The 11,757-nt window shown below is 39.9% G+C and overlaps 1 long non-coding RNA gene across 1 annotated transcript; it reads right to left on the bottom strand.

The window, feature by feature from the left end:
- Positions 1 to 5,806: 5,806 nt before the first annotated feature.
- LOC138368767 (uncharacterized) lies at positions 5,807 to 11,554 on the bottom strand. The gene is made up of 2 exons (XR_011229672.1): positions 11,388 to 11,554; positions 5,807 to 6,283 (listed from the first exon to the last, which is right to left on the bottom strand). It is a non-coding gene; the product is annotated as an uncharacterized lncRNA (long non-coding RNA).
- Positions 11,555 to 11,757: the final 203 nt, after the last annotated feature.

The following is an 11,757-nucleotide window of genomic DNA, read 5'->3' as shown; positions in this document are numbered from 1 at the left end:
GAACTGGAAGGAATCGAGCGAGGGCGGCCGTGACGAGGACGGCGGTGAGAACCCCCAGAGAGAGAGAGGGGTTAAAAGGCGCAGTAGTTACAACTAGAGAAGGAGCTGCGCCAGGGGACGAGGTAATCACCACTGGGGGCTTGGGGCTCGACCCAACCACAGAGGAGGGAGGGGAGCCAGGGGAAGGAGTCAGAGAGGCCAAAGGAGGAGCAAGGTCGGGGCCCAATGCAGCGGAGGCTACAGAGCCCGGTCTTCCAATACGGACCGACTCGGGGGCTTGGTCGCCCACCCCACGAGCCTGAGAAGGTAAACCAGAAGAAGCCGAAACAGGGGTTATCATCTTGACGAAAAGAAGAATTCATTCACGAATCTGCCCCCACACCCACCATGGAGCCACAATTAGAGGCAGGAAACCCAACAAGAAGCTCTCGCCGATCTTGTCGGGGCCTCCTAGGGGTGCGTCGTGAGTATACGCCCCACAAACGCCACCTTAAGAAACCGACAGTCCGTCGAGATCGGGTTCAGTGACGAAGTGGGGATTGACAATAAAAGGTTCCCCTCGCTCTCGACGTCGGGTACTGCAGTTCTACGGGTGCAAGAGTATGCCTCCTCAAGCACCCGGGCGTCAAAATAGAAGAAGTCCAAGGGAAGAACCAGAACGAGCAAAAGGTCGGCAGGAAACGGCAAGCAGATAGGAGAAGAGGGGGGAGAAAAACGAAACAGAAGGAAAAGGAAAAGATGCCCAGCAGAATTGGAGAGGACGGCAGCAGGAGCACAAGGCTAGAAAAGGACAGAGGACTGTCCCAAGGAGCATCACACTCCGGCAGCCGCCCACTAAGCCCCCACACGGCGACAACGAGCTGAGCGGGGAGGGGGTCATGGCTTCAAGTTCTCTACTTCTAAGACTTGTGGCATGACTTATGCGGAAACGGGTTGTTCTTCGTCCCTCTTTGTCACTTTATGGTCATCCCCTTGAATACAAAGATTCCACGAAGCTTTTGGGGTTATTCCTTGACACTCGTTTGTCTTGGTCTCCCCATATCTCTTACCTCCGTGTTGAGTGCTCTAAGGCCCTTACCCTCCTTCGGGTCTTGTCCCATACTTCTTGGGGGGCAGATAGGCGCACTCTCCTTGCTTTACATTCCTCTCTTGTCCTGTCTAAGCTCGATTATGGTTGCCCTGCTTACTCGTCTGCTTCTCCTTCTACTCTTCGCCATCTTGATGCTTTGCACCATACTGGGTTGCGCCTCAGTTCTGGTGCCTTTCGTTCGACTCCCGTCTTTAGCTTGTATGTTGACACTGGCTTCCTGTCTCTCCAGGACCGCCGTGATCACTACTGTCTTCGCTATCTTGCGCGGTCCTTACAACATCCTTCCTCTCGCCTCTGTCGTGCTTTAACTTTTACCCCTCCTGCGGTTCCTGTTCCTCTTCACCACCTCCCTCTTTCTGTCCGGTTATCTCGCCTCCAGGATTCTTTCCGTTCGTATTTCTAATGTTTCTCCTCGTGTTGTTCCTTCTTTGCCCCCGTGGAGAGTCCCTCTTCCGCGGTTTTGTACTTCCTTGACCCGTATCACTAAAGCTTTTACCCCACCTACGGTTCTAAAATGCCTTTTCCTTGAGCACTTTTCTTCTCACTCCCGCTCCGTTTCTGTCTTCACCGATGGGTCCAAGTCGGCGGACGGTGTTGGCTACTCTGTTGTTTTTCCTGATCGCACTTATATGTGTCGCTTACCTCCGGAGACTAGCATCTTTACTGCGGAACTTTATGTTATTCTCTATGCTCTTCGTCTCCTGCTTTCTCGTTGTCAGTCTTCCTTTGTAGTTGTTGACTTTCGTAATGCCCTCATGGCTCTCGGGTCCTTTAATCCGGTCCATCCAGTAGTTGTCGAGATCCAGCATTGGCTGTTTCTTGTTCACAGTAAATTTAAGTCGGTTGAGTTTTGTTGGGTTCCCAGTCATATTGGTGTGTCTTTAAATGCCCGAAACGCTTTGCGTAATAGTGGCTTTAGGCATTGTATGTACTAGCTATACCTATAAGTTAAACAATCCTTGTAAATATTTATTGTATGTATGTACCTTACCTAAATAAAATTGTATTGTATTGTAAATGAGCGTGCGGATGCTGCCGCCAAGGAAGCTGTCCGCTCTTGTCCCATCTCTCGTAAAGGCATTCCGTATTCCGACTTTTACGCGGTTATCCATTCCTCAGTCCTTACCCGTTGGCAGGCTTCTTGGTTGTCTGTTACTGGTAACAAGCTACGTACTCTTAAATGTTGTGTTTCCTCGTGGCCGTCCTCCTTCCACCATAACCGGCGGTGGGAAACAGCTCTTGCGAGGTTGCGTATTGGCCATACTCGCTTAACCCATGGTCACTTGATGGAGCGCCGCCCTGCTCCTTATTGTCCTAGTTGCATTGTCCCTCTTACGGTCGTGCATGTCCTTCTTGAATGTCCTGACTTCCAGGACGAGCATGTGTCTTGCTTTCCGACCGCCCCTTGCAGTCACCTGTCCCTCAATAGAAATCTTGGCGACTGATACTTTTGATATCGTTCACCTTGTGTGTTTTTGTTCTCGTATTGGCATCCTTGGTGATATTTAGCACCCTCTGATTATTTTGCGCATTTGATGGTGCTACATAGCCTTCCCAGTTTGGTGCCTTCTTTTGATAATTACTTACTTTCTTGTAACTCTTCCAAAGGTTTTGCTTAAGAAATACATACTTTAGTTTTGAGATGTATTCATATAAGGGCTTCCATGCTCAGAGAAACTGTACTTACGTCATCCCTAAACTTTAAAATTAATCTTTCTATGTCTTGTGTTTTATAACATTTCAATTGGGTTTATTGTCAACTCATTCAGGAATCCTCGGGTCGCGGGTTAAGTTCTCTTGGCCGTTCAACCCGTTAGGATGGCCAAATTATCTTGGCTGTCCAAACCATTATGGCCCCACACGCACGCTGCCATTCATGTGAGAACTAAGATTTTAGTACAGGATTTAGAGAAGACAAGATGTGCAAGATTTTCGCTCAAGAGGGCTTAAGAAAATAGTTTACTCTATCCTTGTAGTGACGTCACATGTATTGCAATAATATTAAACTTAACTCATATTTTAACCTGAATAATATTCAAAATACCTATATTTGAGTATAAATTTGTAGTTGGGCTTAAAAGCTAAAAATCATGGTGGTATATTATTAGAAGTTTTAAATAGTTAATTGATATAATTGGGAAATTTCCTATTTTAAGTGTAAAATTATCCAGTTATAAATGAATATGTATTAGTAAAGAGTGACTTCCCTTTTAATTAATATCTGATTTGTGTAAAAAATTTATACACCCAATTGGAAAATAAGATTTCTGGTATATATACAATTTATTAATGATAAAAGATACAATTTGTATAACATTCATGTTTATAAAAATACTGAAGGGAGAAATTCAGTTTTAGTAATGGTCATTGTACTACCCATTACTCGTTAATTTAAGAACAAATTATAATTTACATATAATTTGTTATTATGAGAAGCTTTGTCTTTTGGTTGTCTAGATTCTGTTTGTCCGTTCGTTTTAATCTTTTCATTTTTCCTAGGAGGAATCTACAAACTTTGTTGTCTTTTCAGTTTTCTAGATTTTATTCATTGTAGCCTCAATATAGGAATACAGGGTAATAGTTTTATCCAAAGGTTGCTGGGTATTATTCAGGCTGTTTACATGTTATTAGATTCCACAGCATTCTTAGAGAAATACTCCTTGAAGTTCACCCTTGGGACACCGATATTGGTTCGGCGGGGTATGTCTGCAGAGTTCCACGTTTATGATTGCTTTATGTTGTGAGAGAACCTTGGGCGTCTTGAAATAGCAAAGTTACTTATCTACCCAGCGTCACTTAAATAAGGACGTGGGGGTTAAATCTTTCTTAAAGTGTAGACCTCTTGTTCAGGAGGGCAAGTAGCTCCTTTCTCCGATCAAACTGCTCCGGCGACTTTTGAACCTTCACATACGACATTGTTATCCAAACTTCCCATGCCTTTTAAGACGTCGAGCGAGGATAAGAAAACGTTAATATGGATACAGTGCACAAATAGTAATTAAATATATAAATCATTTAAAGAATGACAAAGCTTAAATTACATTCTCTAGAAAGGTGAAGAATGAATAAATATATGAATAAATCTATAAGGAAAAAAAAAGGCCCTCAGTAGGGTTCGAACTTACGACTGGGTTGATCTCTGACGCATCTTATTCGACTGTGCCACAACAGGGTAAAAAAAAAAAAAAAAAAAAAAAAAAAAAAAAAAAAAAAAAAAAAAAAAAAAAAAAAAAAAAAACATTTTTAGTGCACCTGCCCTCACAAAGCTCCCACAGCTTCTACAGGGAGAAGGTTCGAACCCTCATCACGGCCATTATGGATTTGTTCATTTGATATATCACACTATTGCAATTTCTGTGTAATCAGATACTGGTTCGGTAACATGGTAGAAATTGTGCGGAACCAATTACCGTGTAACATACAAGTGGGGTACATCGATTGTTTCAAGCGTAGGTTAGACATTTGTTTGAGACTGGGTGAATATAAACAAGAGCCGTCTCGTATGGGCCAATAGGCTTTCCGCAACTGCTCATTCATATATTCTTAACTTTTTAATGGGGTTAATACGTGCAATGAAGCTAATTTTTTTTACTGGGAGACATCAAGTGCTACGAAATGGACGAGTATTAATCTAACATTTACGAAACCTTACATCTTTCCTTTGTTATGGCGGTTTAGTTTGCATTTATCGAGCAATTTAATAAGAGAGGTTGTACTTACCATGAACTTCTCAATTAGTTGATGAATTATGTACGCAACATCCGTCGGGTCAAGCTCATTTACCCCTCCATCTGTGAAATTACGAAATAGGAACGTTATTTAATATTCAACCTGCTCTATATATATATATATATATATATATATATATATATATATATATATATATATATATATATATATATATAATATATATATATATATATATATATACGCAAATTCAGATTTTCTTTAAAACAAATATACATTGTTTTACCGATACATTTATAGTCACTAATGTTGGTACCTTTCAAACTTCGAGTAAGTATACTCGAGGTATTTTAGTCATGGTTCAACTGATAGTACGTGTCTAGGGACCAGAGTTCAATCCCATTGCAGTCCTTCCATATTTTAGTGCATATACATCACTATTTAAAAGCAGGAACAAAAATACAAGAACCTAACGTGGCTTCTTTTACTACAAGCTTAAGAGAACCAGCTTAGTTTGGAGGATAATCTGTTGATCTTTGACAAATTTCCCACTGACCAATTCTAACTCTTCTTCACTACTCATTTATTAACACTGTCCCAACTCCTTACCCGTCTAGTATGAAGTAGCCGAGGTTGATGTGCCTGTAGTCTGGAACGGCTGCAACATGTTCCATCTTCTTTGCTTTTCCTCGCAGAGAGAATCTCAGTTCCTTCATGTCATGTGCAGGCGACGAGTCAACGTGGCTAGAGCATGTCGACCAGACCACACTAGAAGGTGAAGGGACGAAGACGTGTCGGTCCGTCCTGGACCATTCACTAGGCATTTGCTAATTCCAAGCCACCCTTGGAAAATACAACTACTGTGTATTCGTATATTGTGGCCAAGGTGAATGAACCTGACACAAACGCCATTTAGACGAGACAGAAGAAGTTTAAGACGACGACAAAGTTTGTTGATATCTCAGACGACTGAAATAACTGAAACAAACAGCCAGCGTCGTCTTAGATGGCTTAGGGAATTTTGACACAAGTGTCATCTTCGTAAAGATTCACAATCTTTTCGATCTGCGGCTGGTGATTATTGCCCTACTGGACAAGCAAGGTCTATGCCTACAGAATTACTGTTTTGAGCCCCACGTCACATTCAAGCGACGGCGGGTGAATGAGAATGAACTTGCTTATTACAAGAGACCCACCGTTCAAACCCAACATCGAGAAATCATAAGAGATCTGATCAAATCTGCAAATATTCCCCGCCGAACGAAAATCTCCATTCCAAGGGAGGGGTTCAAGGAGTATACCCTGAAGTATGCTTCCCAATCTATAAATATGCCCACGTCAAGTGGGAACTTTGCTAATTCCCAGCCAACCTTGGAAAATACCACTACCGTGTATTCGTATATTGTGGCTCAGATGAATGAACCTGACAAACGCCATTTAGACGAGAGAGCAGTAGTTTAAGACGACGACAAAGTTTGTCGATTTCTCAGACGACGACTGAAACAACTGAAACAGACAAGGCGGACAGTCAAGACGACGCCAGAGCTTCTCATAATTACAAATTATATGTAAATAAAATGTTTTTTTTAATTCAGTATTTTTATAAACATGATATAATATGATTTATGATTTAAATATACTATGATTTACATATATGATTTGTATCTGGTTATTGTATATAATATATAAAAATGTATATAAAATAATGTATGTATGTATATAAAAAATTAATAAATTTTATTGTATAAAAAAATTGCAGGGGGTAATGATGTTGGTCAAGTTAGGAGTGAGGAACCAACAGATTCAGGATAGCCATTGAATTAGTTAGGAGCAAGAGAGGAATCCCGATCATGTGGCATTCTTCCAAGAAAGGGAGTGGGAAATGAATGGATGTCGAGGGCACTTTGTGTCAATTGCCGGCTGGAAAGATTTCAAATCAAATGCAATATCTTTCATAGACAAATGGGAACACTTGTATGGAAGAAATGAAATGCATGCTCGTGATGGGGTGCATCTATGGAGGGCTGGGGTTGTTGCGAGCTCGATGGAACTAGTGGTTAGAGGTGTTCGGGTTTAAACTGTTAGTAGATAGTGGTACGGGAATTGATTTGGAGGAGAAGGTAATGAAAGTATGGGTTTGTGGGAGAAAGGAATTGGCGAAATGATCAGGGAAAGAAAAGGGCCTCAAAATAACAATTCACTTAGGGTATATTACACTAACAGTAGAAGTCCAAGAAATAAAATTAACAAATTAAATGCTCTTGTCTGCACAGAAAAAAAAATAATTATTGCACTTGCCGAAACGTGGATGAATGTAGAAAATAGAGAACTATTAGCCGAATATCAAATAAATGGATTTAAACTATTTCACACAGATCGATATATTAGACGAGTTGGGGGGAGTAGCCATACATGTTAGGGACAATTAGAAATGTAGTCTCAAAGAGGAAATCAAAACCGAGCCACAAACTATTTGGATACAATTAAACTAAAAAGGAAATATTATAATAGGAGTTATATATAGGCCACCAAATTTAGACAGAATGGAAGCAAAGCATCTATGGGATGAAATATCTAAAGCATCTAGATCTAACAGTATTTATGTCATGGGCGACTAATTTCAGAGGAATAAACTGGTTGAACAAATCAGGGAATAGTGAAGCAGAGGATTTCCTAGAATTAATTGAAGATTGCTTTCTTACACAACACATTAAGGAACCAACTCGGGAAAATAATTTTAGATTGTGTTAACCAACAGCGAAACAAATTAATGACATCGAAATAGGTGGTGAGCTAGGGAACAGCGATCACAAAGAAATCAGATTTTGCATAGAATGGAAGAGACCTGTAAGAGAAAATTCTGTTAAAGTGCCTGATTTTCAAAAAGCTGATTTTAATAGCCTAAGAAATTTCTGGGGTCAAATAGATTGGAAAGTCTTGGGTATGGGGTGTGGGCCGGTCTTTGAGCAAGACATGAACCCAGCGATAGGTGACGTAAAAAGGGATTTTATGTAGATTTAATATATAACTTTAAAAATATTCTAAGAGCACAGTAACGTAGTATACCATACAAATTGAATAAATCGAATACTAAAGACCCAAAGTTTGATAACAGAATTTAAAGAACCTTGTAGGTAAAAAGAGCTTGGCACAAAAGGATTAAGAATGGGGAAGTCAGTTTAGAACAGGAATTCGTATAACTAGTTAATGTTAAAAAAAAAAGAGATTAGGAAAGCAAAAAAAAAACTGAAGTTCGCAGAGCAGAGTAAGCAAAGTCAAATCCTAAAGGGTTTTTTCCTGTTATATCGAACTAAGACTAGGGAATGGATAGGTCCATTAAAAACCGGGACAGGTCAAATAACTGATAATGACAAGACTAGTAGTATTTAACAAATATTTTATATCTATTTACTAAAGAAGAACTTAACAATATGCCTTCAGCCGAACAAGTCTCTGGGTGGGGATGAGGACAGGTTGACTAGTTTAGCAGTTACCAGGGAGGATGTAATTAAGCAATTAGTAAAACTAAAACCAAACAAATCCCCAGGGCCGGATGAAGTGTTTGCCAGGGTGCTTAAAGAATGCAAAGAGGCGCTTTCCGAGCCACTGTCTACCATATTTAATAAATCAATAGACTTAGGTAGAGTGCCAGATTCATTAAGGTAGCTAACATGGTACCAACTTTTAAGAAAGGAGATAGATCACTTGCGTCAAACTATCGGCCAATTAGCCTAACTTCTATTGTGGGACAGTTACTTGAATCAATAATTGCAAATACAATTCGTCTCCATCTTTTAAAACAAATTAATAAAAGTCGCAACATGGTTTTACAAATGGCTGTTCATGTTTAACAAATTTGCTAACTTTTTATTCCAGCATAGTTGAGGCAGTTGATAGTGGTAAGGATTGTGATGTGTACCTTGACTTTAGCAAAGCTTTTAATACAGTGCTACATGAAAGACTAGTTAAAAAAATAGAAGCTCAGGGTATTGGGGGCGCTGTATTAAGTTTGATTAGGGCATGGCTATTCCAAAGGAATCAGTATAAATGGGGTTAAGTCAGTGGGATAAACTTAATGGAGTACCTCATGGCTCTGTCCTGGGACCACTGTTTATAATATATAAATGATTTAGATTCAGGTTTGAGTAGCAACATCTGCAAATTTGAAGACTATACAAAAATCAGTAGGGAAATCAACACGAAAGAAGACTATCACTTCAAGTTGATCTAATTAGGGTTTTAAAATGGTCAAAAGACTGGCAGATGCAGTTTAATGCTAATAAATGGGAAGTTTTGAGGCTAGGTAATGATAAAGTTACAAGATAAGAGCTAGATGGTGTCGAGATTGAAGTCAGATTGCGAAAGGGGTCCGAGTTATGATTAGCAAGAATTTAAAACCAAACGATCAATGCATGAATGTTCGTAATAAAACGAATAGGACACTGGGATTTATTAATCGAAGCGTTAGTAACAAGACACCTGGTGTAGTTCTTTAGCTATATCTTGCTCTGGTTAGGCCCCATTTAGATTATGCAGTCCAGTTTTGGTCGCCGTACAATTAAATTGATACAAATTCCCTTGAACGTGTCCAGCGTAGGATGAGAATTAATTCCCCAAATTAGAAGTCTTTCATATGAAGAAAGATTAATAAAACTTAAATTGCATTCACTGGAAAGACGAAGAGTTAGGGGTGACATGTAAGAAGCTTACAAGCGGATGAATGGACATAAAGGGGATATTAATAGGGTATTAAAAGTATCAACTCAAGACAGAACACGAAACAATGGGTATAAATTGGACAAGTTTAGATTTAGGAAAGACTTTCGTAAATACTGGTTCGGTAACAGGGTTGTTGATATGTGGAACCAATTACTGCGTAACGTGGTGGGGTCCCTCGATTGTTTGAAGCGCGGGTTGGACATTTAGACGAGTGGGATTGGGTGGTTATAGATAGGAGCTGCCGCATATGGGCCACTAGGCCTTCTGCAGTTACCTTTCTTCTTTTTCTCAAGTCTATTTTCGTCCTGGACCAGTCTCATGTCGATAAATCATCTTCACTAGCTTTCCAGTTAGACATTTTGGATGCGATCCAAATTGAAAAATAACCATCTTCAATTTATAGGCAAGCAGCGAAGGAAATCTTTGAAGAAAAAGCAAGGCAACAGGAACGGAAGGCAAGGTGTAATAAAGGGGGAAATTACAGGAATAAGAAAGTTAGAGAAAACTAGATAAAAAGGGTAGGCTTATGTTAAGTCATGTTAGAAAATTCAGAACATTTTAGTATATACTGTTACAGGGAAATGTCAACAGCAACAAAGCCAGGACTTAAGGCGATTCAGAAGAGCATTGTTTGCGTCTGCAGACGACACTTTTTCAAGTCTCATTTCATCAACAGACTGAACTAGAGCGCTACGAAAAGTGTTAAGCGAACTTTATGTCAGGAGGACGAAAGGTATTGGTAACAGTTTAAGTCCAGATATGAAGGAAAGGCAAAGCCCAGTGCAACTAATGTTGGTAGCAGGATGAAAAAAAAAGATATCTTTTAGCTTGATAATAAGCAAAGTAGATAAAAATGTGAAGGGTAAACAAGGCCAGAGAATGATTATAAAGAAAATATCAGAATCAAGGAATCGAGCCTTGAATCCTAGAGCGATGAAGAAAACATGGGAGGACATTTCTTAAGAACGTAAGAATAAAAGATATTGGCAGAAGGCCAATTGGCCCGTTCGAAGCATCTTATTCGCAAGATTTCAATTCATGTCCAACCCATGTTGGACACAAAGAAGGGAGCCACAACTTCCATGTTACGCGGTAATTTGTTCTATAAATCAACCCTGTTACCTAATTAGTATTTACCCGTGTCTTTCCTAAATCTAAAAATTATCTAATTTATACCCATTGTTTCGTGTTCTGTGTTTTATACTCTTAATATATCCCCTTTATGGACCATTTTTCCACTTAAACCTCTCATGTCAACCCCCCCCCCACCCCGGCCCCTAACTTCAACTTTCCAGAGGCTGCAATTTAAGCTTTGTATTAAATTATTTTAATCTGAAAGATCTCCAATTTGGGGAATTAACTTTGCCATCCTACACAGGACACGTAGGAGCGAGTTTATATCCATTCTATAGTACGGGGACTAAAACCGAAGTGCACAATATAAATGGGGCCTAACCAGAGAAAGATACAGCTTAAGGGCACCAGGCGTCTTGCGACTAACACTTTGATTAATAAATACCAACGTCTTATTTGCCTTATTACGAATATTGTTGGGATCCAACTGTCATGGATACTTTTATCCATATTACCCAAATACGTGGGTATCTTATGTGTAGATATATATATTATCTAATTATTGCCACTTCGTTAGATGTACAGTTACATATACTTTAAGATTAACAATGACAGTCGCGCTACTCCTCCGTCAATTTTTCTCTTCCGACCCCATTTACTTCTCTATACTACGAAACATTAAACCTATCTATTATGAAACAGTAAAGTAGTTTTTGAGGCTCCCTCAGCCAACTACACCTATATATTCCGTCTAAGACGGAATATATATATATTTTATATATACTGGAATCTCAAACGTCTGTAGAACTTTTTCTACCTTCTTGGGTGGTTCAATTTCATTACTATCCTGATCCCGATTTCTAAAATTCTCTACGGCGTTAACCAAACCATCTTCCACTGGTATTTCGAAAGATTGAGATCACCTCGTCGTAATTTTTACAGAAGGTTGGCCACACACACACCTACGACGTATCGAATGGTGGGTGTGAGTAGAGTACTGGCTTCTGCCCACATTCCGGCAGGTACTCATTGCCTCGCCCGGTGATTCTGATTGGCCATCAGAAATCCCGCCACCGGACGATCGTTAACGATCGCTTGTCGTTAACAACCCTGCATGGTTGTTAACGTCATTCTCCCTGCACCATTGAGCAAGAAAAATATTACTCTTAATACCACCAATTCTATTC

The sequence above is a fragment of the Procambarus clarkii genome, chromosome 26 (genome assembly GCF_040958095.1).
Source record: "Procambarus clarkii isolate CNS0578487 chromosome 26, FALCON_Pclarkii_2.0, whole genome shotgun sequence".
Lineage (NCBI taxonomy): Eukaryota > Metazoa > Arthropoda > Malacostraca > Decapoda > Cambaridae > Procambarus > Procambarus clarkii.
Note: the sequence above shows the minus strand (reverse complement) of the source record. Positions and strands in the feature narration are given on the sequence as shown.